Source organism: Haemorhous mexicanus, chromosome 3 (assembly GCF_027477595.1).
Source record: "Haemorhous mexicanus isolate bHaeMex1 chromosome 3, bHaeMex1.pri, whole genome shotgun sequence".
NCBI lineage: Eukaryota > Metazoa > Chordata > Aves > Passeriformes > Fringillidae > Haemorhous > Haemorhous mexicanus.
This window is the reverse complement of record NC_082343.1, coordinates 77,847,241-77,870,406: the sequence shown is the minus strand read 5'-3', so window position 1 is coordinate 77,870,406 and position 23,166 is coordinate 77,847,241. Positions and strand designations below refer to the sequence as shown.

Below are 23,166 nucleotides of genomic sequence, written 5' to 3'. Positions count from 1 at the left end.
TCTAAAAAATATATAACAGAGTATATTTGTGGCAATATAAGCTTTTAGAGAGAGAGAGTAAAAGAGCTTGACAAGCCTTTATTTAATGATAATTTTTCTGTCTCTTTAACAGTAAATGCTGCAAGTCATAATTCACTGTTGCTCTTGAGAGAAGTTGTATATAATATGTAAATCCATTGCATCTCCCCATTACACAGCATTGCTTGCTGTTTAGCTCCCAGCTTTCAATTGCCTTAGGACAATTCCATTCATTGAATAAGTTCTTACTTATTGCTGGCTTTTAGTGAGCACAAACTGGAAATCAATAAGAAGACCTTTTTTTAGGAGTCATTCAGGCAGGCCTCTAAATGAGAGCAGGGATGTGGACCCTGGATCTAGCTGGCAGCACCATGACATACTCTCTCCTTTTTTAAGGTCAATATAGGTCATTGGTTTGTAGCTCTCATGGGTGAATTCCAGTGCTTTTAAAATTGGTAATTAGTTTGTTTTAGTTCCAGCAGTATGTCAAGGATCTTTGAACACAACTATTTGTATTCTTGATAAACATATAATAAAACGTATTGTATGATATATTCTCACAGTGCAGTAGTTTCAAACTGCATCTACTGAAATCTTAATGCAGAACAAAATATCCAATAAAAAATATGGATCTCAATCATTAACCTTCTGTTCTCTACTGCAAACACTGAAGCTGCTGTTTCTTGTTGCTGAAGGACTGTTACTGATCCATAAAGCTGACTATATGAGCAGTTTTAAATTCTCTCCATTTACCAGTATCCTGAGATGCATTTTTTAGATTGCTAAGAAGCTGCTGAGAACAGACTATAGATTCCACCAGCATCTTCTTTCATGTCCGTGAAACTTATGGCCATAAACTACCATTTATGTCATTGAGCTTTTGAAAGAAATTATCCAGAGATGCAATAAATTTGTTTTGAAGCACAAGTTTTACTATCAGTCAGTAGTTTCCAGATAAACATTTTCTTGTCCAGCAGTGATGGTAGTCATCAAACTTACATTTTTTGACAGTATACAAGCTAGAGTTCTTCTGCATCTCCTGTGCCAACAGGTTCAGCTGGCTTTGAAGTGAGGACACTAATTCATTTGCATTCTTTGTATATACACACTTTTCCATTTCTGCTTCTCTTGAATTCCCACAGTACTTTGCATCTGAGAAAAAACACTGGCTATTTCTGTAATGTTTTCAGAATGAAACAAAAATCTTCTAAGAAGATATTAATTGTTTTTATGGTCCTCGATCTCATCAACCAGAAAATTTCCTTATGTTATTCTGAAACAAACAGTTTAGTTCCAGGACAATTTCTACCATTGCTGTCAAGATATTTAATGCTCCTCCTGATCCAGATATTTGCTTCTCAGTCAACTTGAATGGTTCAGCTTTACTTGCAAATGGCACATTTTTTTACACATTTTCAGACACTTGAGAAAGTTCGGAAAGGTCAGCAATTTTTTAACAGAGGTGAAAGACCTTGATACAACTAATGCAGATACATTATCTGCTGAACAACTGATAGATAGAAGGACACCTATAAATTATGCATAAGATGTCAACATCTATTGCTGCTTCAGATAGTTCTCACTAACTGAATCTTGTACTTTATTGACCAGAACATTAATTTCTCCTGCAAATCTATTTGGGTGATAGCACAACAGCTCTCTTATGATACGGTTTTGTAAGAAAACATGATTTATATTAATAGTACTGACAAAATGGCTAGCTGTGCTGTGAAGTTTTTGTGTATTCAGAACTGAAACCATATATTCTTTCTCAGCTAGAGAAATCTTGGTTTCTTGCATATCTGTCTGTGCTTAATTTCAGTTATTTCTCCTTGAATTGCAGATCTGTTTTCATTGTTTTATTGCTTTTATTAATTGTGAATGGTTTAGTGATTGTTTTCACTACTTTTTCCATAGTGCTCATTATCTCAATATACTCTGTAACTTGTTCTTCCCAAACTGTCAGCTTTCCTTTAAGGGCTACATGAATTTTCAATGAAAATATAGATTCCATTTTACTCTTGTGCAGCAGTGGGGTGTCCTTTTAGGTGCCTAATCTCTTCAGTATCTTCCTCAATAACAGCTCCTTTTGGCAGCTGCTGGTTAAGGTTTCATCACGTTCTTTGCTCTGTGAGCATACTCCACTGTACTCCGTTTTCCCTTGGGATTTATAGGTGTGGGAGAAACTCTGGCTATTACTGATGTTCTTTTTGTTCTCTTAGAGTCTTGAAGGATCCTCTTAGGATGTCTTCTGTGTCTTCCACAAGAGCAGCAATAACTCTTTCATGGTTCAGGATAGATCATTTGGTATTTCCAGCTTCATAAACTCTTTTATCCAGCCGCATAAACTTCTGCCCCAAAATGAAGTGGTTTTACCTCATTTACCTCAAGTTTAAATTCCCAGTTCTAAGCTCTTGTTCATCTGCTTAAGTTACTTTCCTACAAATGGTAAAGGAAAACCAGGATCTACTGGAATATGCATTCATGTAAGTAGCTGCAATGGTTGTTTTTGCTGCACCTTTTTCCTAGATCTGGGAGGCTTTATTTTAGTTGTGTTCAGATATTTCTTTGGAGCCTTTCACATTTACATGTGTCTTGTGTATGTGATCATCGAACATCTGCAGTCTTTCTCTAGAGCTGGGAACAGGAGTAAGATAAAAAAAGCTCTTTGTGATATATTTCCAGAATAGAGAACTTTACAAAAAAAAAATCATTGCCAATTTCTGTGACTCTTTCTAATATTTAATATGAGTATTGCCAGACTGCTTTCAGTGGTGTCCAGCAACAGGACAAGGAACAGTGACCATAAACCAAAACACAAGAAGTTCCACCTCAACAAGAGGAAGAACTTTATATTGAAGGTGGCAGAGCCCTGTAGGAGTCTGCCTAGGGAGGTCAAGCGGTATCCCTCTCTGGAGACATTTGAAACCCACTGGGACACAATCAAGGAAAGGTATTGTAGCCATAACAGTTTTCGGTTGCACATGATTGAACTGGTTCTCATGAAGCACTGGCCTTGCCTTTATGCCTCTCTTTAGTAACAAAAATGGGCCTCTGCCTGGTGTTGCACTACACAAGCACCAAGCTGCTTGACCCTTGACTTGGGGAAGCTTTGCATTACTACCCAAAACACTCCATGTACTGCATCTGGTGCACTTTCTGAACTAACTTTCCAGATGTTACTGGCTGCTCTGCAGATGAGGAATTGGGGTATTTCTAGACACCTTTCACAAACACCTTACAACAGAACAATTCTGTCAGTAGGCTTAACTGGAGGCCTCCATGCTGTAGAAGTGTCTTAAGGAATTGTTATCTAAAAAAGACTTGAACTCCTCTGATGTGGCATGTATGCAAAATTTAATATGGAGGTATGTTGGAGATGGAGGCAGAGATCTACTCTTTTTCTATTAACTTCACAGATCAGAAAACAGAAACTAAACTCATAAGAAAAGCCACTAGCAAGACGAAAACTCAAAAGTAGAGATGCAGAGCTGGGTCCTGTGCTCCTGCAGAGATGGCATCTGGAGAAATGCACGATGGCGCAGCACTTGTATCTCAGACGGATGTTCCTCATCGCTTTTGCACATAAGATTTTTTTAAAGTCACATTAAACCCCATAAGAAGATGATAGAGCAGTGATGCCTTAATATCCTGGGATACAGCGCTCTGGTCCTGACCCTGCAGAGACCTCATCCTTTCCAGCCGTATCTCTTGTCCTAAAATCCTTCTTCCCAAATGGCCCCTTTACAGCTCTCCTGACCCCGCCATCCCCCTGGTTATCCCGCCTCGCAGGTATGCTTCCTACAAACTTAGCGCTACTTAAAGGGCTCACTCAACCAGGCCTTTTTCCTCCAGCGCTCCCGCAGGGCCGTGGCCCCGGCGGGTGATGAGCACGGCGGCCCTCGCCTGCCGGGGGCACCGCGGGCTGCGCTGGCGGGCCCCCACCCCCCGGGAGCGGCCGACACACCACCTCCTCCTCTTCCACCTCCTTCTCCTTCTCCTCCTCCTCCTCCTCCTCCCCCTCGGCAGGTGCGGCCCTCCCGGGCCGCCGCTGCGCACTGGGCGGGGCGGGGAAGCTCCTCCTGCTCGGGCACCGGAGCGGCACAGCCGGGACGGCGGCTCTGCGGCGCGGGAGCTGCTTGCCCGCAGCTCGTCCCCCCGCTGCCGTCGGAGCGCAGCGGAGCGGGGCGGAGAGGCGGCGCCGCCACCGCCGTGCGCGGCCCCGACACCTGCCCGAGGTGAGCGAGCGGCCGGGCCCGCGGCGGCGCCTCGCCGCCCGTGTTACCTAACCGGGACCGGGGCGGGGGGCGGCCGCCGGTCGTGCCCTGCGGCCCCGGCCGCTCAGCACCGCTGCGCTGGGGAAGGGGGCTCTGATGGCGAACAGGGGGCGGCGAGGGCGAGTGTCCCCGTTGCCAGGGAGACGGGTCAAGCGGCAGCTCCAGCCGCCGGGGCGCCCCCGGGCAGCGAGCGGCGCTCCCGCCGGCCCTCGGCTCCGCGTAGGAGGCGGCGGGGAGCGGCGGTGGGGGGAGGATGAGCCCGAGCCCGGGGTGGCTCCGGGACGCCGTGAGCCCCGCTCGCCGCGGGGTTGTGCGGGGACGTGCTCCAGGTGCTGGGCTGGCGGCGGCTCCGTGAAACATGGCTCTGCCGCCGCGACACGGGCGCTGCGAGGCGGCTCGCTACTTGGTGCGAGCTGCGCTCTCCTATGCCCGCACTCGAAGCTACTCGTTTGACTGACAAAATCAAGCTCTCGCTCCTCTCCGGCGTTTAAATATGCGGGAGCTCGCAGCTGCAAATGATCCAGGCACCCTGATTGCTGGAACATTGTATCTGCAGCCCTCGCAATTGAAAAGGTGCTGCTCAGGTGGTTGCGGCTGATGGTGGGGAAAGATTTGGTTCCCGGCAGGAAATTTCCAGTTCCGTCGATCTGGAGCAATTCTGCCGAAGAAGCGCGGGTCCCCGCGATGCCGCAGGTTGCAGATTGCTCGGCTCATTGCTGCTGCTCTCCCAGGCCATCGGAGCGGGGTGGATTCCGCCCCTGGAGCGAGCCCGGATCGTCTGAGCGGGCTCTGGCGGGGTCGGAGTGACAGCTGATCCATAGCTGTCCCACCGAACACTGAGAAGCAGCGTGCTTGTCACCAGAGACCACAATAAAATGGGAAAGAAGGGGAATTATCGTTTAAGTCTTCCCTCGGGGAAATAAACTATAGACGTTGATCATAGCAAAATCGCGTGACTATAGTTTTTAAAGCTTGTCATGAATTTTTCCAATTTTGTAGGGCTTGGAAAATATCTAACAAACGTTTCAAAAGAAAGTTGGAGTTAGTCTTGTGTGAGTAAATGTTCATGGCAGCATTTGCTCAGTCGTGAAAAGACCAGGAGCAGACCCAGAGGCCACAATCCTGTTAACTGTAGCACATAGGGTAAAGGATTACTGGAGCCCTGCCAATTCCTGTTGATTCTGGGATCTGCCTCCATGAAGCAGTTGGCAGGAGTAAGACCACTGAGACGTGTTCAATTCTTCTGAGTTTTTATCTGAAAACTGTATTTATTGTTTAAATAGATCCTTCAGAAATCCAGTGATGTGCTGAATAAGTAATGCAGTTACCACAGATGCTTAAAAAGCCACCCATATACAGCTACTCAGTGACATCTCTTTGTATTATTCAAGTTTACAGATGATTACAGGGAAATTTTTTCTTGACTTTGAAAGTACTCCAGAAAAACTCCTTTAATCTTTTGCCTTTTTTTCAGACTGTGAATAATTTGACAGCATCTGTAAAGCACTTTACAGTTATTATGTACAAAGTACTATGCTAGGTATGGGTATTCTCAGAAATTTAGAGAATAATAAGCTCTTGATTAGTAGGACACTAAAAATAATGCAGTTGTACCAATTAACATCTCTTAAGCACAAGATTTTTAATTTTATTTAGGTGTCTACAATGTTTATTAAAATATTATGTTATACTGTACACACAAGCAACAAAAGGCCCTGTTAATTCCTGTAAGGCATGCATGGACAAAATGTACATTTGGGCAGCTATTGAATTGGCAGATGGGGCAAAGATTGTACTCCTAATATGTCAAGAGGGAAAGAAGTTGCCTTGGGGTTTCTTTGAAAATGGTCCAGTTAGATTGGCAGGTATACATTTCTTTCAATTCCAAATGAGAGAAAATTCTGTTAGGGGAGGGAATTTTAATATGGAAATTGAAGTGTTGTTTGTTTACCACTTTGAAGCTCAGCATGAACCACACACAAGGTGAGATTAACTACTGTTTTTACCACTGTCAGAATAAAATGGAATATTTTGAAAGTAAAAATGACCGTGCAGAAATTTAATTTATGCATATATTTTTATGAAAGTGAGCTTGGAAGTGACTGTGCTTCAAACTGACTCTGAACAAATAGTGTAGAATCTTGCCTTGGATAAGAATTATGAGATTCCTGCTGATCTTCTAGTGGAGTTGTAATCTTTCTTCAGTCTTGTCTTTTTAAAACAGGAATTGAACAACTGTGTTTAAGATGGCAACTTCTGTTGGAAAGTCTGTGTATTGCCAATCGTGTAAGTGAATTTCACCCAGAATTTGAATTTGAACATACAAAGAAAATGAGTAGCATCAAGGGAGATGGTTTTGTTTTGTTTTGTTTTCCTTTCTTCTTATTAAGAGGAGCAGTAACTTTTGATTTTACAGTAAGGAGAAGTATGGTTAGAAGATCAGTAGCAGATGGAAATTTATGCTGGCATGGGTCATTTCTTCAGTGAGCACTTACAAAATAAAGTAAGTGCAGTTTGAACAGAGAAAAAGCTGTGTTAATTTTAAAAAAAATATTTTTGCTGTCTATTTTGATTCAGAATGTCTTTCTTTTGCCTGAAAAGTCAAAAATTGGTGTAACAGCTTCTGACACTGATGATCAGCTTCTACAAAGCAGCAAAAAGGAATGTATTTAATAAGAAATCTATGGCACTGTTGTGGTGTTTTTGATCGATTCTGCTGACTGGAATATGATGTGCTTAATGGTCAAGAATGACCATAATTTAAAAAATGCCACACTAGCATGGGGAAGTGATGATTATAAATTGAACTAGAAGTGGGAATTGGATTAAAGGAAAAATGAAATTATTTTAATCACTTGTGTGAGAACAGATGACAGTTATTGGGAAAAACTAGCAAAACAAAAATATCATGCAGTGTAATTATACTTACCTACAGCAACCACATATTTGTCTCATTTTAATTCTTTTATTGAAAAAAAGAATTATCCTTCATATTTCCCATCTATCTAAGACTTTCATATGATACTTGCCAGTGTTCTCTGCTCTTAGGACTTCTATTACTCTGACTACTCTGATTGCAGGAAGTGGAGGGACTCTTATGTTTGAGTTTTTTCTATCTCTCTTCTTTGGAGATAGAGGAACAAATTTTAGCCAAAAGGCTAAAAATTATAGGATTTTCCTAAGAAATCACTGAATTTTTAGAAACCTAATTTTTGGGTTTTTTACAGTTTATTTGCCCCACAAAAAAGTCCTAACCCACCCTCATATTACTAACTGGTAGAAGTAGTATATCCCCTCAAATTTCTTGAATTATCTGATACTTATACTTAGTAGTGAAAGACAGCATTCTTGACACAGTGATTCCTAAACCCTCACTTCCTTATGTTCTGACTGTGATGGCTTTTTGACTGCTTATGAAATAAAATGAGGTCTGCTGCTCTGGCATTCTGTGTGCATACTATATTGCATGACTGTGTGCTTGGAGATGGGATGCTTTTATTCCCAAGAGATTTTTGAAATTTTAAGATCAAATTCTGATTACTGAAAATGAGTAGAAACCCTTCACAGGGTCTTGTGATTGTTTAAAATTATTTTTTTTTTTAATTTTGTCTCATGTGTGGGTTTTACCCCTGACTGAATTTTTGGCTTTGAGCAGTTAGAACCTTCAAACTGAGAAGAAACATACTTAGGAGACCATTTTTTGAGGGGAATTCCTGCTAAGCCTGAAGAAATTTCAGGGACTAGAGGCCCCTCTGGGAGGTAGCTTCAAGAGAAGAAAATGAAGCAATTATGTTGGAGTTTGACAGTTTAAACTGGGAGACCAGGAGAGCTTTGAAACTCCTGGTTCTGGGTGTTCCCGTGTGGACCAGCCACCCTGAATGTGCCTGACCTTTACAGAAAGGGAAATGTCTAATGTAGGCCAGAAGGGAGCAGCAGCAGGTTCTGGGTAGGTGCTAGTCTGTGTTCTAGATTCTAGAAAAATATTCTGTCAAGATTTATCAGATGTGTTTTAATTGGATTTTAACTATAAAGGTTTGCACTAAGCTAAGATTCAACACTGCAGTCTGTTGCTGGGCTTGCTGTGGCCCTGCAATGTTCGTCTTCCTTTCTGGGGCAGGAGTTTTCACAGACAAGGTTCCTGAATTAGGAGACCTTTTGTGCTCTTTGCTGTTAGCGGCAGTGAGGTCACTCAGGGCAGATAGCTTGTGGGAACTGGGGCAGTACCAAGGGGTCTTAATCACCTACATACACTGCTAGATCTTGGAAATACAGCTCTCCTTCGGCTTGGGACCAGAAAGATGCTGTTTCAGAAAGTGACACCCCAGTAATGAATGCTGTGCAAATTCCAGTCACACTCATGCCAGTTGGAAGCTGTCGACCTTGCTATTGACAGTTGGATATTTCTCTCTGATGAGAAAGCAATGAAATTTGTAAAAAAAAAAAAAACGAATAAAATAAATCAGAGGCTTCACAACATCAATAATATTTGAGAATGCATGATTTTTATTTCCTCGAAGTTAGGTGACTACTCTCAACAGTTATGTAGATTAAGGATTTGTTCTGGCAAAATTTCCATAGCAATATGCTGTAGCAGTTTAGAAGAGCTTTAATTGTAGGGAGTGAGCTCTGTAGGGGGATAAATATTATAAATATTTTGATTCATCCGTACATAAAAGTTAAGGTTGTTCTGAAGAGTGTCTTTTTCTACAACCATCTGTCTTTGTTTTTCCTGACAGGAATGATACATGTAGTGGTGGTATTTGACAGTATAGATGTTGTAATGTTGGAGCCTAATTTACTTTTGTGTTTTTCCTGCGTGCTGTGATTGTTTAGGATTGATCTTAAGATCGTGGATTTTTCCGCTCAGTGGTCAACTCTTACATTTTTTTAACCCCTTATGCCTCCAGAATAACCTTTCATTCTAGCCTTCAGTAAGAAACCTGTTGGAAAAAATTCTCAGCATCACTAGTTTGGATTACAGGGTTGGTTTTTTTCAAAGGTATCATATCTCAAAGTGATTGAGGTCTATTTCTGCCCTGTTGTTAAGGCTTGATTTCCATCCTGTATGTTTTGTTTGTTTTTTTAAAGTGATTGCTTAAGTAAAAACAGCATTGCTTAGATGAATAACACATTTTGAGGAAGTTGTGAGCAAGATTATGGCCTTATTATGTCTGAAACATTTTCCATCAGGTTTCAGTTCAGGTCAAATAAAGCAAAAGGGCTGCTGCCCTTTGTAAGCTAAATTGTGCCTCTACCTGGCCTATCAAGACAAAACAGATAAAAACCTGTGGTTGAAGAAATGCCATCAGGATATGTGGCATGTATATTTTCCAGGTTTATTTTTGAAGTTTTCCAAAATTTGTCCTAATGTTTTTTTCCCCAACAACTACATTTATAAGACAGTGTCTTTAATAACAGATTTTAAAATTATGTCTTTAAAGCAATAAGAAGCTTCTCCTTTTGAGGGGATGCATCTTCTGTGGTTTTTGCCTTTTCTCTGTTAGTTTTGAAAGCCCTCTTTCAATCACTGACCTATATTTTAGTTGCATAAAACAACAACAAAAAAGAAAGAACTGAGGTGATCTTTTTAGAACAGAACTGGGACTTTGACTTCAGTGATCTGTGGAGACCAAAATAGAGGTCTCAAGAGCAAGGCTGAACTGATGTGCTGCCTTCTTGTGGGGATAAAAGTACCTGTTTTATGAGTTTGGTGTATTCCTTAGCTGAACTTCCTTTTTTTCACTTTTTCTTTTTCTGTTTCCGTAGAAAAGTCAGGCAAACAAAGAGGAAGGGAGCAGAACTCCTTTCTGGCAGGGCCTTAGTGCATCAGCACTGTGGAGTGCCCTGGAGAGTGTGCCATGCCCCTGCTGTGCTGGGCTTCCCAGCCTCAGTGAGGTTACATTAAAGTACACTGGGCATTTCTTGTGGTCTGTGGTGACTTTTGCATATAAATGCTGTATTTTCTTGTAGAGACAGTGTGTAGGAAATTGAATGATGGCAATGCAAGTGAAGTCTTGTCCATTTGCATTTCATGTATGTGGCTCCATCCTCCAAACACATTCACAGAATTGCAGAAACTTACATGTTGCAGAAATGTAAAAAAGAACTAGGTATGCTTTGCTTGCCTGCTTAGGGAGGATAACTATGAATGGAGGTGAAACAGAACAGAAGGAGGAATTCAGCATTAGAGAGCAAGTCAAACTCCAAAAGATTTTGGTAGCCAGCCCCCTAATAAAGGAGGAACCTCTCCTGGACCAGTGTGACTGGGTCCTTAAGTTTCCTTTAAATTCAGTTTGAATTATGCCATTTCTTTTTGTTTGGTTGTTTTTTTTTTTTTCTTTTTATTAGATTTGTTCAATTTCTTTAAGACCTTTTGATCAGGTCTGTTGTGCACAATGGCATCAGATTCCATGCTTCACATCTTTGGATGTAAATGACAGCAGATGAGAACAAGTCATACACAAAATTAGTGGAGTTTATATTTCTTGCAGCTGTTCACATTTCCCCAGGCTTCCCAATCCACCATAGTGCAACTCTACCTTAAAGGCTGGAAGGCTGCTAAGACAGGCTGTTTGAATTTACTGTCTTTGCTAATTAGAACTAACTCTTGCACTATGGACTTGCATTGATTTTTAGTGGTGTTGCTGGGTAGGTGAAGAGAGCTAAGGCTCTAGTAGCAGAACCTTGTCAGTTGTAATTTGTAGCAGTTCAAGACATAAATACCTCCAGCTTTCCACCTCCCTCTGCACGTACTGCAGAGCTGGAGGAGTAGAGCAAATGCCTGCATTTTGTCTGGTTGTGGGCACTCTTGTGGGATGTCAGTTTGGGTTTGTGCCATGACACCCGTGGCAACACTAGTGTCACCTGTGCCCTGGGGCAGTAATATGTGGCAGAGCATGGGGCATACAGGGGAAGGGGAGTCAAAGCATCTTCAGTGGCATAGGCTGATTCTGTGAATTACACATTATGTTTCTACATTTTGTCCTGTCACCGGCCTGTCTACTTTGAGTGTTGAAAATTGTTGTGGGAAACCCAAGGAGTGAATTTTTATAGGCTGTGTCTTTAGTTCCTGATATATTTATTCTTTGGCCCTGGTGGTGAGGGAAGTTACTTGTGATCACTAAGTAGCCCATAGCAAAACAGATCAAGCCTTGAACACCTAAAAAAAAAAAATATGTGGTTCTATAGATACAGGGATCTAAAGATATAAGAGAGAAGGGTGGGGTTCTGCTGTTTGTTTGGGGTTTTGTGACTTTGTTATTGTTGGTTTTTTGTTTTCCTGAGCTAATTGGTATAGTCTATGGTAGGACAGAAAAAAGTGTGAACAGAAGTGTTTCTTTTGCTTAGACCTGGAGAAGGTGCAGAAATCTAAACACTTGTCCATTCTTTTTATAATTCAATTCCTGCTCCTAATTAAAGACCAGAGATTAAAAATTATTTAATATCTTACTTTCAGGTATTTTTCCTTGAAAGAGCAATTTTTCTCCAAGTAAATAAAAGTTGTGTCTCAGACTAAGGAGGGCTAGGGAATGGTTGAAGAAAATCTTGAGCTGTAAATTCAGAACCTCCTATTTGAAGGGAAAAAAAAGTCCCTCTGTCTGTTGTCAACTAAGGTTATTTCCCATCTCTTTATCTCTGTTACACACATTTGAAAACTGTCAGAAGAACCAGACTTTATCAGAAAATTCCATCTAATGGATTTATGACACCTTATGCATCTTGTTTTGATAAAAAATATTCTGCAGCTGTACTGGCTTGAGGTACTCCTGATCCCTCTGCCCTCCTGCTGCAGCTTGTTGCTCGTGTGCTTTGCTGGCATCACTGTTTGTGGAGGGGCATTGGGGATTGGATCACCAGCATGTCTCATAGAGCTTTAAAAAATAAAAAAACCTTCCCTAAAAATTAAAAAGCAGCCCCACAGAAGTCTTTCTTGCACTCTTAAACCAGGTCAGGCAAAAGAAGGAAGTATGGAAGCTGAACTTGTACCCATTCTATCTTGAAAGAAGAGAAAGTTGCTTTGACCTGTGATGAATATATGCAGACTAGAGAAAGGCATGTGGACTGTAAGTGTTTAGTTTTCTTTCATATAGTCAGGGGTAAAAGGTGTTAAAACAGTGGGTTTATTTAGCAATTTCTGGCACTGATTTGTAGTAAGCAAATATTTACACTGCAGCTTGCCATAAATAAACAGAAGGGTGTTTGGAAGCCCTGACCAGCTTTTGTGTAGGAGAGAGCAGTCATAACAAACTGGTTCTGTGAGAAACTGAAAACAAATAAAAGATGGGCTGTTATTCATACTTTGCAAAGGCAGAAGAGACTGTGAACAAAAGAAGCAAGTAATTTTCAAATACTGAAAAACATTGTTTGTGAACCTGGGATAAATTTCAGTAACAATTCATGTTCTCCTGTTTTCAGTCTTTAGAAAATCTAAAGAAAAGAAGGGCAAATGATTTTAACCAACTCCAGCCTCAGAGAAGGGTGAAAATCTTCACTGCATTTAATACTGCTGTGAGTCTTTTGTATCTCCCCAAGATATTTCCAAGAACATTTGCTCCCTGTTTCTGAGTGTTAACAATCTTACAGCTAGTTGCTTAATATGTTGTAGTTAGCTAAAGGAAAGGATTCTTTCAAAAATCCCCTAAAAAACCTTTTCCCACAAGGAAAGCTCTTCTTTTAGTACTTAATGAGATTATTACCTACTACAAGGAAGTAATTTTCCTTATTATTTTGTTTTCTTGGGATTTTTTGAGTCTAACATTACAGTATAATAAGATAGGTAAGCAATAGGGCATTTCCAGTTGGGTAGCTTAAGGATAGATTTAGGGGGTTTTTTAAAGTAGTTAAATAGTACAAACCCCAAAATCAATATTCTGTTTTTATTTATACACATAGTTTTTGTGATTGAGTAATGTCCGAGTATCTTAGTAGTTGATAACTCATATTGGCTTTTTTGCAAATTTTTTTTTGTGGTTTTCATGCAACCACAGCAATATACCAAAGAATCTCCAGCCTTAGAAGATAGGCTAGAGATTCTTTGGTATATCACTGTGGTTGCATGAAAACCACAAAAAAAATTTGCAATAAAGTCATATGAGTTATATCTGGATATCTGGACTCAGACTTGGAATGGTGCTGATGAAATAGAAATAAATTCATGGCTAAAGGCTGAACCTTTTTCTTAGTTATTCCCTGTGTGGAATGGAAATGTATCTTCAGCAATCTTAGGGTCTTCACAGAGAATCTCAGGTTGTAGGGTTCCACTGGAGCCATGTAGGCAGGGAAGTGGTATTAATAGCTCAAATGTCTTTGTGACTGTGATGGTCACAAAGGAAAAAGAAATGTGTTTTACAGAAGAGATGAGATGAAACCTTCTACATTAGGGCATACAAGTTGACTGTGCTGTGTAGAGATACCCACTAAGCTCTGAGCAAATTAGCAAAATATGTAGGAGCATTATTTGTGGTGTAGTATTTTGTGTGAGTAATGTGCTGAGAAATTACTTGTATGTCTGCAGGTCTCTGCATTGGGCTGTGTTGAATGCAGGTGAGGTGGTGATCCCTTGGGAACTGCAAGTCAGTAAACTCCAGTCCAGATTCAGAAATTTTATTCTTTCTCTATGTGAGAAATGGACTTCAAAGACCACACTTGCATGGTAATAAATTGGGGAAACTATTGAGTCCCAATAGTATTGCTGCATCAGATTTTGATTCATCTTTGAGAAGGTTTGTATTTCCAGTAGCACTGGCGGAATTTCATAAATAGCTTTTAGTTCTAGTTAGTGTGCAGTTTGTACTCTTTCTCTCCTGAAAATGGGTGGCAAGAGCCTATATTTGGTTATCTTGAAATTGGTATAAATACAGAGGTAAAAACTTGCATCTGTTTTTCAAATATTACCAAGAGTTAGCCTGAGAGTGGTGAAGCTTGTGGTGAAGCCAGTCCTAGTAGTGATGCAAGAGCTTCTATATGCTCAGTGACTGGCAACACTGTCAGATCAACAAGTTAAAGTGCTTTCAAGATGGGGAGAGATCTTTCAGACTTTATTTATTTATTTATTTATTGGAGATCAGTTGTCTCCTGATTGTTTCTGAGGGGTGACTGTAGTGTTGAATAACTAAGGTAAATGAATAAACCTGGCTGAAGTAGTCCTGCAATTCTTGGCTGCCTTAGGCATCTTACTGTCCAAAGGTGGAAAAGAAGCAGTGAATGTGTGCTTAGAGTGCTGGATCATGTACAATGCAATGGCTTAGTTCCTTGGCAAGGTGAGGAGCAGTCTGTCCCCTGCAAATTCTCTGACTCAAATCCAGCTTCTTGTGTGTGTGCCATTTGGTAAAGAGAAATCAAGCACAATTTAATTATCCTCTTAGTCCTTGGATGTATCTGCGGTATCCTTGGGCTCGGCCATTGGAGGGAAGGAGTGGGTGCTTCAGGACATCTTTGTGCCAGTCAGCATTTTTTGGGCCAGCCTGTTTCTGTTCCCAGCTCAAGACACTGATGAATAGCTTCTACTTGTTATATCATTGAATGGCTTTTAATCTTAGCATTGTCATTCTCAAGCATCCAAAGCCTAAAAGTCGGTTCCCACATGTCAGTAATCACATTTATTCAGACATTCCCCAGTAGGAGTCATAAGCCTGGTGTTGGATTATGTTTTCAGGCTTCTCTCAGTAATCTTCAGCCCTATAAACTTTGTTCTTTTTTGTGAGGTGAGAGCTTCAGGTACAGTTTTATTCCAGGAGATACATTTGGTGACAGGGAAGGAGACCACCATGACTGGTTTATTTTGGCTATTTACCTGTGGTTGCAACAAAACTATTCTCTAGTGTTAGAGAATAGTTTAGCATTTTCCTTCCTAAATCAGTCTAATTTTGATGTAGAAATTCAGTTGATATTAAGGATCCTGTCCCATTGATTCTTCTAGAGGTGTACTAACAGTGATGTATATAAATTTTATTATTTGCAGTGGTCCAAATGTAAAAGCAACCTAGATAGCTTCCATGTGGGTTAGAGGCTGGGAATCTAAACTAATGAAAAAATAACTGGAGTAAAAGTGATGTGGAAATGTTCTGATACAGCATATAAGTCAGAATACCGTAGGAAAATACAGTAATTCAGATTTCTCCCAAGCAAGTTAACTTTTTAAATTTTTTTCAAGTGTGTAGTATAAAAGAGTATTGTTTTGTTGGACATAGGCAGTTTAATTTTAGCACCATTCTTTTGTGGAGTTTGTTGTCCCTTTTATGTCAGCAGATGTTGCTTTTCCTTGTTTAAAACTTCATAGCAGCTGGAATCAAATGCTTTACTCTCAAACAAGAATGATTATTAAGAAGTTAATCTCTGATCCTGCTGGTACCAGCAATATTAAATGTCTTATAAATAATTAAAAATGCTAATGTGAGATCTTGTAGATAAAGTGCACAGTTAAAGCAATTAACAATGTAAGATCTAGTCAAATGAATTGTTTGATGAAAGTTCTCTTCTACTACCAAAAAATCCCAAACAGCCAGCACTGAAGTGAACCCCCCTACCCAAACCTGAGTAATACAAGCTTGGTAACTCTGTGCTCTGCTAAAAAGATTGTGGATATTTCAAATTTAGTTAGAGCTTTGACGTCTTTGACTACTTTAATAACATTTTTAGGAATGGACAGACTGTTTTGGCCTTACAAGAGCCCATGAAGAAGAGATTTGGAGGAAGAAATCTCTTCAGGGCTCTCTTTTAGAGTTTTGTTGCTACCATATCCAGGAGAATAATAATCGTTTTCTGGGATATCGTAGTAACAGTGATAGACCACTGTTGTCCCTTTGGTAATTCAGGGTTTCATTTTATTTTCTTCTCTAACTGGCAGTGTGGTTTTGATAGAGATGTCCACTGTAGCCTCTAGGAGCAGTGGCTTTTCCAGACGTCATAGTTAGCAGAATTATCTTTCCAGAAGGCTTCTTAGTGTGAGTCAGTTCTGATACATTCTGATTTGTTGCCTTAACATTTGATTATCAGAAGCATTAAATTTAAAAGCAAAAATTTTATTGATTGTTGGAAATTTATTCAAGATGCTTTAAGTTGCTTGGATTTCTTTTGGTTGATGACCATCTGTTGGAAAACTTTGAAAATACTGTCGTTGAAACTTAGTTAAGGAAAATAAATTTTTTTGCTCATTTTCAGGAGTCATTCAGGGCTCTCTGGAATAGGAATGCTGAGTGCCACTTGAGATACTGATGCAGAAGGGACTGGATGTCCTGTGTGTCCTGTGTCATCTTTCTTTTCTTCCCCGGAAGATGGCTTAGATACTCTACAGGGTCTGAAATAACAGTAAATTTCTATATATTATCAACTGAATTCAAGTCTTATTTGAGTTTAATTGGAAAATTTTTTTTAAAGTGCATGCATATATTGCTTACAAAGTATTATTTTTGGTTATCAAGTGAAATAATCATCAAACTTTATATACAGTAGTTGCACATGCATTGCTACCAAGTTTTCCTATCCTAAAAAAAAAAAAATCCCAAAAAGGAAAAAATACTTGCTTATGACAAAAGAAGTGTTTAGTGCTACAGTGCATTTGGTTTGGATTGGTATTATTTCTAGACAGGAGTTTAAAGGCAGTTCCAATAAATGGAAAAGACTGAAACTCATAAATGTGCCCTGCTGGGACACCTAACAGAGATCTGGAGGCATGTGTATTTGCTATGGTTTGGATAGAATTTCCCCCTTTTCCCCTTCTGTTTCCTTTTATGAGATAAAATGTCTTCAGGAAGATTGGGATGTGGAAAAAATAGGTCATACGGGACTAGTATGCTCTTGCATGCATGCAGTACATTCGTAGTCTTCTCAGCTGTACCACAGAGAATCACACAAAGCACAGAGTTGTCTAGGCTGGAAAGGACCTCTTGACATAATTTAGTCAAAGCAGGGTCAGCTAGATCAGATTGTCCAGGATGGTGTCCAGAGGTGTTTTGAATATATCTAAGAATGAAGACTCCACAAGCTCTCTGGGCAACCTGTTCTGATGTTTAGCAATTCCTCATAGTAAAGAGCATTTTCTAGTGTTCAACAGGAATTCCATGTCTGTTAATGTATGCCCATTAAGTTATAAAAGAAACAGTGTTTTAACATGAATTATAAGTAGCTATTTGTAGCACTTAGTGGTTTTTAACAAGATAATTATTGCCCCTAAAATTAAAAAGTAAATGTTATTTTAGAAACAAGGAAACAAATACCTTTTTGATTTTTTCCCTCCTGCTTGGCACAGTTTAGCTTTCTCAAATAGGGTGGGATTCTAGTGGTTGCATTCAATTCACAAACTTCAGTTAGGCATGTAGGTCTGTCTCCACAAATCATCTGATGTTTGGTTCTAGAAGAAGTATTCACAAACCCTAGAGACTTGCTGAACTTACCAGTTTAATGTCCTGGTGCTGATAGAGGCTTCAGAACGACGACTCAACAAGCTGCAAGATGCTTGCATGTATATAAAGGGAGGAACAAGATGTCAATTTAACTGATAGAAAAAAATCAGAAGTGTACAAGTATTAAATTCTTCACTTCTGCTAGTAAGCACCTAACTGTAGCCTTACTCAGTCTTTCATAGGTGCCCTTGGGAATTTAAACAGCAATTTGTTTAAAAAAAAAAAAATTTTTTTACTTCTCTTTCGAAATGTAGCTTCTAGTTTGTTTGGTTGGATTTTTTTGTTTGGTGGTTTTGTTTTGGTATTATTTTTTTGTTTGTTTAAATAATCTAAGAAGTATTGATGCAACGTTTGCCTAAAAATGGATCTGAGTCTGTCTATAAATCTGTGTGTACCCAAAGAATTTAAAGTATGAATTCTTGGATTGTCTCTGAAAAGCAGAGAATAGACCACATTTAAAAATCTGATGTTTCCAAACAAAACTTAAATGTTTCTCTATTAACCTATATGATAGAGCTTAATTAGAGTGATATTTTTCTTTAGGAAAAAGGATTTCCTTAAACTGAATTTCTTAAGATGTTGTGAAAGTTATGACTCATGCTACAAATATATGCATCTTCACTGTGGGTTTTTTTAGACTGTACTTCCTGTCACCTCCCCTCCCTATCTGGTGTGTCCCTTCTGCTCTGAGGGAATTTTTATTTGTTGTATTGATGCTGGGTTTTAATGACAGTGGTCAGAACATTTTCTAGGTAGCTGGTCTGGTACATTGAATAAAGTCTGTGTTAGAAATGAAACATAGTGAGTAAAGGATGAGAGAAAAAAGGAGATCTCCTATTTCAGTAAAATACTCTAATACAAAATCTAGATTCTGGATAAATCCTTGGAGAAAAAGAATCCTCTAACTCTCTCATCAGCTTGGTCAGGGCATTTAGCTGTTTTCCAGCAGATGAGGTCAGGTGTCCTGATGTTTTCCTGTGTGTTCCCAGCAGATATGGGAACCACAGCTTCCTCAAGTAGGAACTGTACCATTCCCAACTGTCCTAATGCTTCAAAAGCTCGCACTCTAGCAGATTGTACTCACAGGGAGCAGGGAAAAGGCCACAGTTCCTTAAGTAAATCTGCCCATTGATATCCCTCTTGAGCTGAGAACATTCTTTTTTCTAGTGGTATGGTAAGAGCTTTCTCCTTTGTCCAGGTAAGGTTTGTACAGTCCCATGTACAAAGCTCCTGCAGATTTTTGTCTATGGATGCAAAAAATCCATCTGACATCTTCAGTGCCACTTTGCCTATCCCAGACCAGGCTTATCTGTGTTCTTGTCTAGCTAGGCTCATTTAGGTTATAGAGGTAGCAGTGCCTGTGTAAGCACGTTGCTGGTGGTGAATATAAGAAATCGTGGTCTTATAGGAACAAAATATGGATGTGATGGAAATTCTATCGTTCCTAAAATACAAGGGTTTTTTGTTTTTTATTTTAATCTGCAGAAGGCAATGTAAAACAGGGTAAAGAGCTAGAAGGAGAGGTGACTGTGCAGGCTTCACTGCTTATAGCTTTTGTAATTGCAGTATGTAATAGAACTTGGAGATGGGCAACCCTCTCCACTCACTCACACCGCTTCTCACCCATAAGCAGAATTTCTCTGTAAATCTTATTTATTCTGGTCATCTAATTAGTTTTTATTTTCGTTTTCAATCTAGATTTTTTTTAATGTTTAAATCAAATATATCTTTTCAGTAAAGAAGTGTTTCAATCGATCTGAGTTTGTTGTGAGGAAAAGGTCTAAATTAGATGGATTTACTTTAGAGCTCTAGCTGACTTCAGGTCCTGTCACTCCTACTTAAAATTCTAAGTCAATTATGAAAAGCTACATGTAGAGATTCCTTTAATACTTGAAGCACCTTAAAGCTAAACAGTAATATAGGCATCCATGTGATACAAGAATTTGTGCTGGAATGGCATTAGCCAGGCTTTTAGAAGTATTGATGCAACTTAAGTGTAGAAAAAGGGCCCTAAGGGAGTTCAAACATTCAGGTTTTAAGAAGTGATGGAATTAGGAATACCTGTGCCTTTTCTTGTAGTCAACTGATTGTAGGGAACTTCAGTTTTGGTATTGGAGCACATAGCTTTTTGCCTTTTCTAGCATTCTTAAGTTTCATGAGCATGTAACCCTTTGACACTTTTTCAAAGGAAAACGAAAAAGATCTTGAAAAGCTCTACCAACTGAATGGAAGAGCAGCATGATTGGAACCATTAGCACTAAGATAAGTAAACTGTCAGGAATTATTCACTATAATCCATCACAGTCAGCAGAAAGGGAAAGCAAATGTTCTTCAGCTGTTTCTCCACAAAAAAAGACGCAAAACTTGGTGATCTTCATTTCTAGTCTAAAATCTAGATGGAATGGGCTTTAATAGACATTGATTCTTTTATTTGCTTTCTTCTAAATCTGATTGTTTTGTCACGTGCACATTTTAGCCCAGGATCTTCCCTGCCCTTGTCTCTTCGTCTTTGTTCTGTGTGCTTTCACAGTCTGCTCTCCTGAGCATTCAGTCTTCTTGTCCAGCAATTTGAATTATTCCCTGATGACCTCTGGCTTCTCTTCCTACAATTGCACAGTAGAAAAATCCATTATTTCCACTCTATTTTCTCAGATACTCGTTTGATTTTAGTACTGTGTACTATTCCCCTGCTTCCCTTTCCCCTTTGCAAAAGAAGAAGACCAGGAAATAACTGTAGCTGGTCTTCACCAGCTTCCTCCGTGCTGTTTTGGTTTCCTCTTCCTACTTCTTTCCCACCTGACATCTCCCCCTTGGCCTCATCAAAATGTGTTTCATTATCAAGGTGAATCACACTCTGCCCAATTTGCTTAAAGCTGTCAGAAATCTTTTGATGCCCATTTCTCTTAACAGGAAGGAGTTTGCAAATATCTTTGTTCTCCTGCATTGAAGAGTGGAGGAGAAGTCCATAAACCATACAAGTCCATAATTATGTGTCTAGTTCTGAGGTCCTCAACACAAGAAATGATGACTTGTTAGAAAGGGTCCAGGGAAGAATCACAAAGGTGGTCAGAGGGCTGGAGAACCTTTCCTGCAGAGACAGGCTTAGCCAGTTGGGATTGTTCAACCTGGAAAACAGCTTGGAGTCTGGCCTCACAGTGGCTTTAGAGTAAGAGGCTTTATTCAAAGGAGGGGAGACTGACTTACACAGGCAGGTAATGATAGAAGAAGGGGAATGGTTTTACAGGGTTTAGTTTAGATGCCAGGAAACAATTTGTTATTCAGAGGACAGAGAGGTACTGGAACAGGTTACCCAGAGAAACTGTGGATGCTCCATTCCTGAAAGTGTTCAAGGCCAGGTTGAATGGGACTTTGAGCAACCTGGTCTAGTGGAGCCTGCTCATGGGAGTGGGGGTTGGAACTAATCTTTAAGGGCCCTTCTGACCCAATCTCTTCTGTGATTCTTTGATTCTATTTGGGGTAAAATTGATAGGGATTTTAGTGATCAGTTACTCTATGACTTAAATATTTTTTCAAAATAGAAACATGGAGGTCAGTAACCTGTTGCAGTGCTTTGATGTTTATAGAACTGTTGTGTAGTTGAACTTTTATGTACAGACATTTTTTTTCCTTCTGATTTCTGGCTTTGAAAGCACCCGCTGGACACTGAGCAAGTATTTTACATTATTTTAATTATGCTCTAAGGGGGGAAAAACCCACTCTTTGAAATACTGTCAGTGTCCTGGAAGTACAAGTCGTATTGAAGTATAGTTCTGCCACCCTGTGGCTACTGAAGGGCATTCTTTGAAGGTAAATGTTTACTTAACTGCTTGTAATCACAGCCTTTTACTTTTAACTTCATCAATGCTATTTCACAGAGGAAGTTGAAGGGCTATTGCAGGTCCCATAGAGATGGATAAACTCTCTGTGCTTTTATTGAAATATATAAATAGTTTTTCACTGGAAGTGCCACGTAGACATGTAACTGATCACTTCAGTTATGCAAGACTATACACGATTAAGAAATCACACTTTTCTTAGTATTTTTCTGTGTTTTTTAATGTTTCAGTCATAGATATGAAAAGTTCATGTGGCCCAATTGTCAAGATTGTAGACTACAGTACTGTATATTCCTATTTGATGTAGTCTATATGCAGATTTGAAGTAGTTTCAAAAACATGTTTATGTATTTTTGACTCTTAATTCTCTAGAAAAGAGTAATTGTTGTGTTCAATAAAAGCATCTTGATGGTTGTGAAAGTTAAAAATCTAAGGCTTATCTGAGTGAAGTTGACACCATTTCTGACCACACTTCACTATTGCATGTCCCTTTCCTTGTTTGTGTCTAGAGAGTTTTGTTTCTATCAGGAGAAATAATTATGATCTTTCCAGTTAAATTTCTGTTGCATTCCACTATAAAACATTCTGACTTGCTTTAGAGAAACCTTCCACATTTATGGAGCAGATCCAGAGGAGGGCCACAAAGATGATCAGAAGGAGGGAGCACCTTTCCTATGAAGGCAGGCTGAGAGCTGGGGCTGTTCAGCTTTGAGAAGACAAAGCTCTGGGGAGATATCCTAGCAGCCTTCCAGTACCTAAGTGGGGCTTGTAAGAAGGTGGGAGAGGGTCTTCTTACAAGAGCATGTGGTGACAGGACAAGGTACAGGGTGCAAAAGGTTTTAAACTGCAAGAGAGCAGGTTTAGTTTAGATGTTAGAAAGAAATTCTTTACTCAGAAGGTGGTGAAGCACAGGAACAGGTTGCCCAGAGTAATTCTGATTGCCCCATGCCTGGAAGTGTTCAAGGCCAGGTCAGATGGATCCCTGAGCAAACTGGTCTAGAGAGTGGCATCCCTGTCCCTGGCAGGTGATTGGGACCTAGATAATCTTTAAGGTCTCTTCGAACCCAAACCATTCTATGATTTTGCAAAAACATGACAAATTTTCTAGAAAAATAAGTTTAGACTTGAAGAACAGGGTTCTTGGTTTTTTTATCTAAAAAAAAACCCCAAGAAAATGCAAATCAAGTTCCAAAATAACATGTAATTACAAGTACTAAAGTCACCCTGTCTTTTAGTTCCTTTTTATAAGATCTAGAGGAAAAATCTTGAAAGCAGTTTTGCAAAGTAACAAAGATTTTGGTTTATGCCAGCAGCAGAATGCCTTAAAACTGACCAGAGAGCTTTTAACTTGTCCCTTATAACAACTGTGAACTCAGTGTATGGATTAGATACTTCATTTTGAGATTGCTTTGCATATTTGTTGCCTAACTTTGAGAAAGATGAGAAAATAAGTTCATAGAAAAATATGTTTGTGTTGGAAGAGACCCTTGAAGGTCATCTAGTCCAGTCTCCTGCCATGAGCTGAGATTTCTTCAATGAGAGCAGGATCAAGTTGCAATGTTGTTCTCCCAACCATGATAAATGAATCTGCTGGAAGTTATGTCCTGCTCCTTTCAGCAGGTGAGTAATTAGTAT

The 23,166-nt window shown here is 39.7% G+C and overlaps 1 protein-coding gene and 1 pseudogene across 5 annotated transcripts in view; one reads left to right on the top strand and one right to left on the bottom strand.

Moving 5' to 3' along the window:
• Positions 1-862: 862 nt before the first annotated feature.
• Positions 863-4,655, bottom strand: LOC132325718 (kinesin-like protein KIF11-A; annotated as a pseudogene).
• Positions 4,093-23,166, top strand: part of KLHL32 (kelch like family member 32) — a 121,658-nt gene continuing 102,584 nt past the window's right edge. For 2 of the 5 annotated variants that reach the window (XM_059842429.1, XM_059842427.1), the window contains exon 1: positions 4,096-4,256. The gene's annotated coding sequence lies outside the window, so the exon portion shown is untranslated. Of the gene's footprint in view, positions 4,257-6,498; positions 6,582-23,166 lie in introns of those variants that run through there. The other 3 variants (XR_009485867.1, XM_059842430.1, XM_059842428.1) reach the window with 3 other exon arrangements.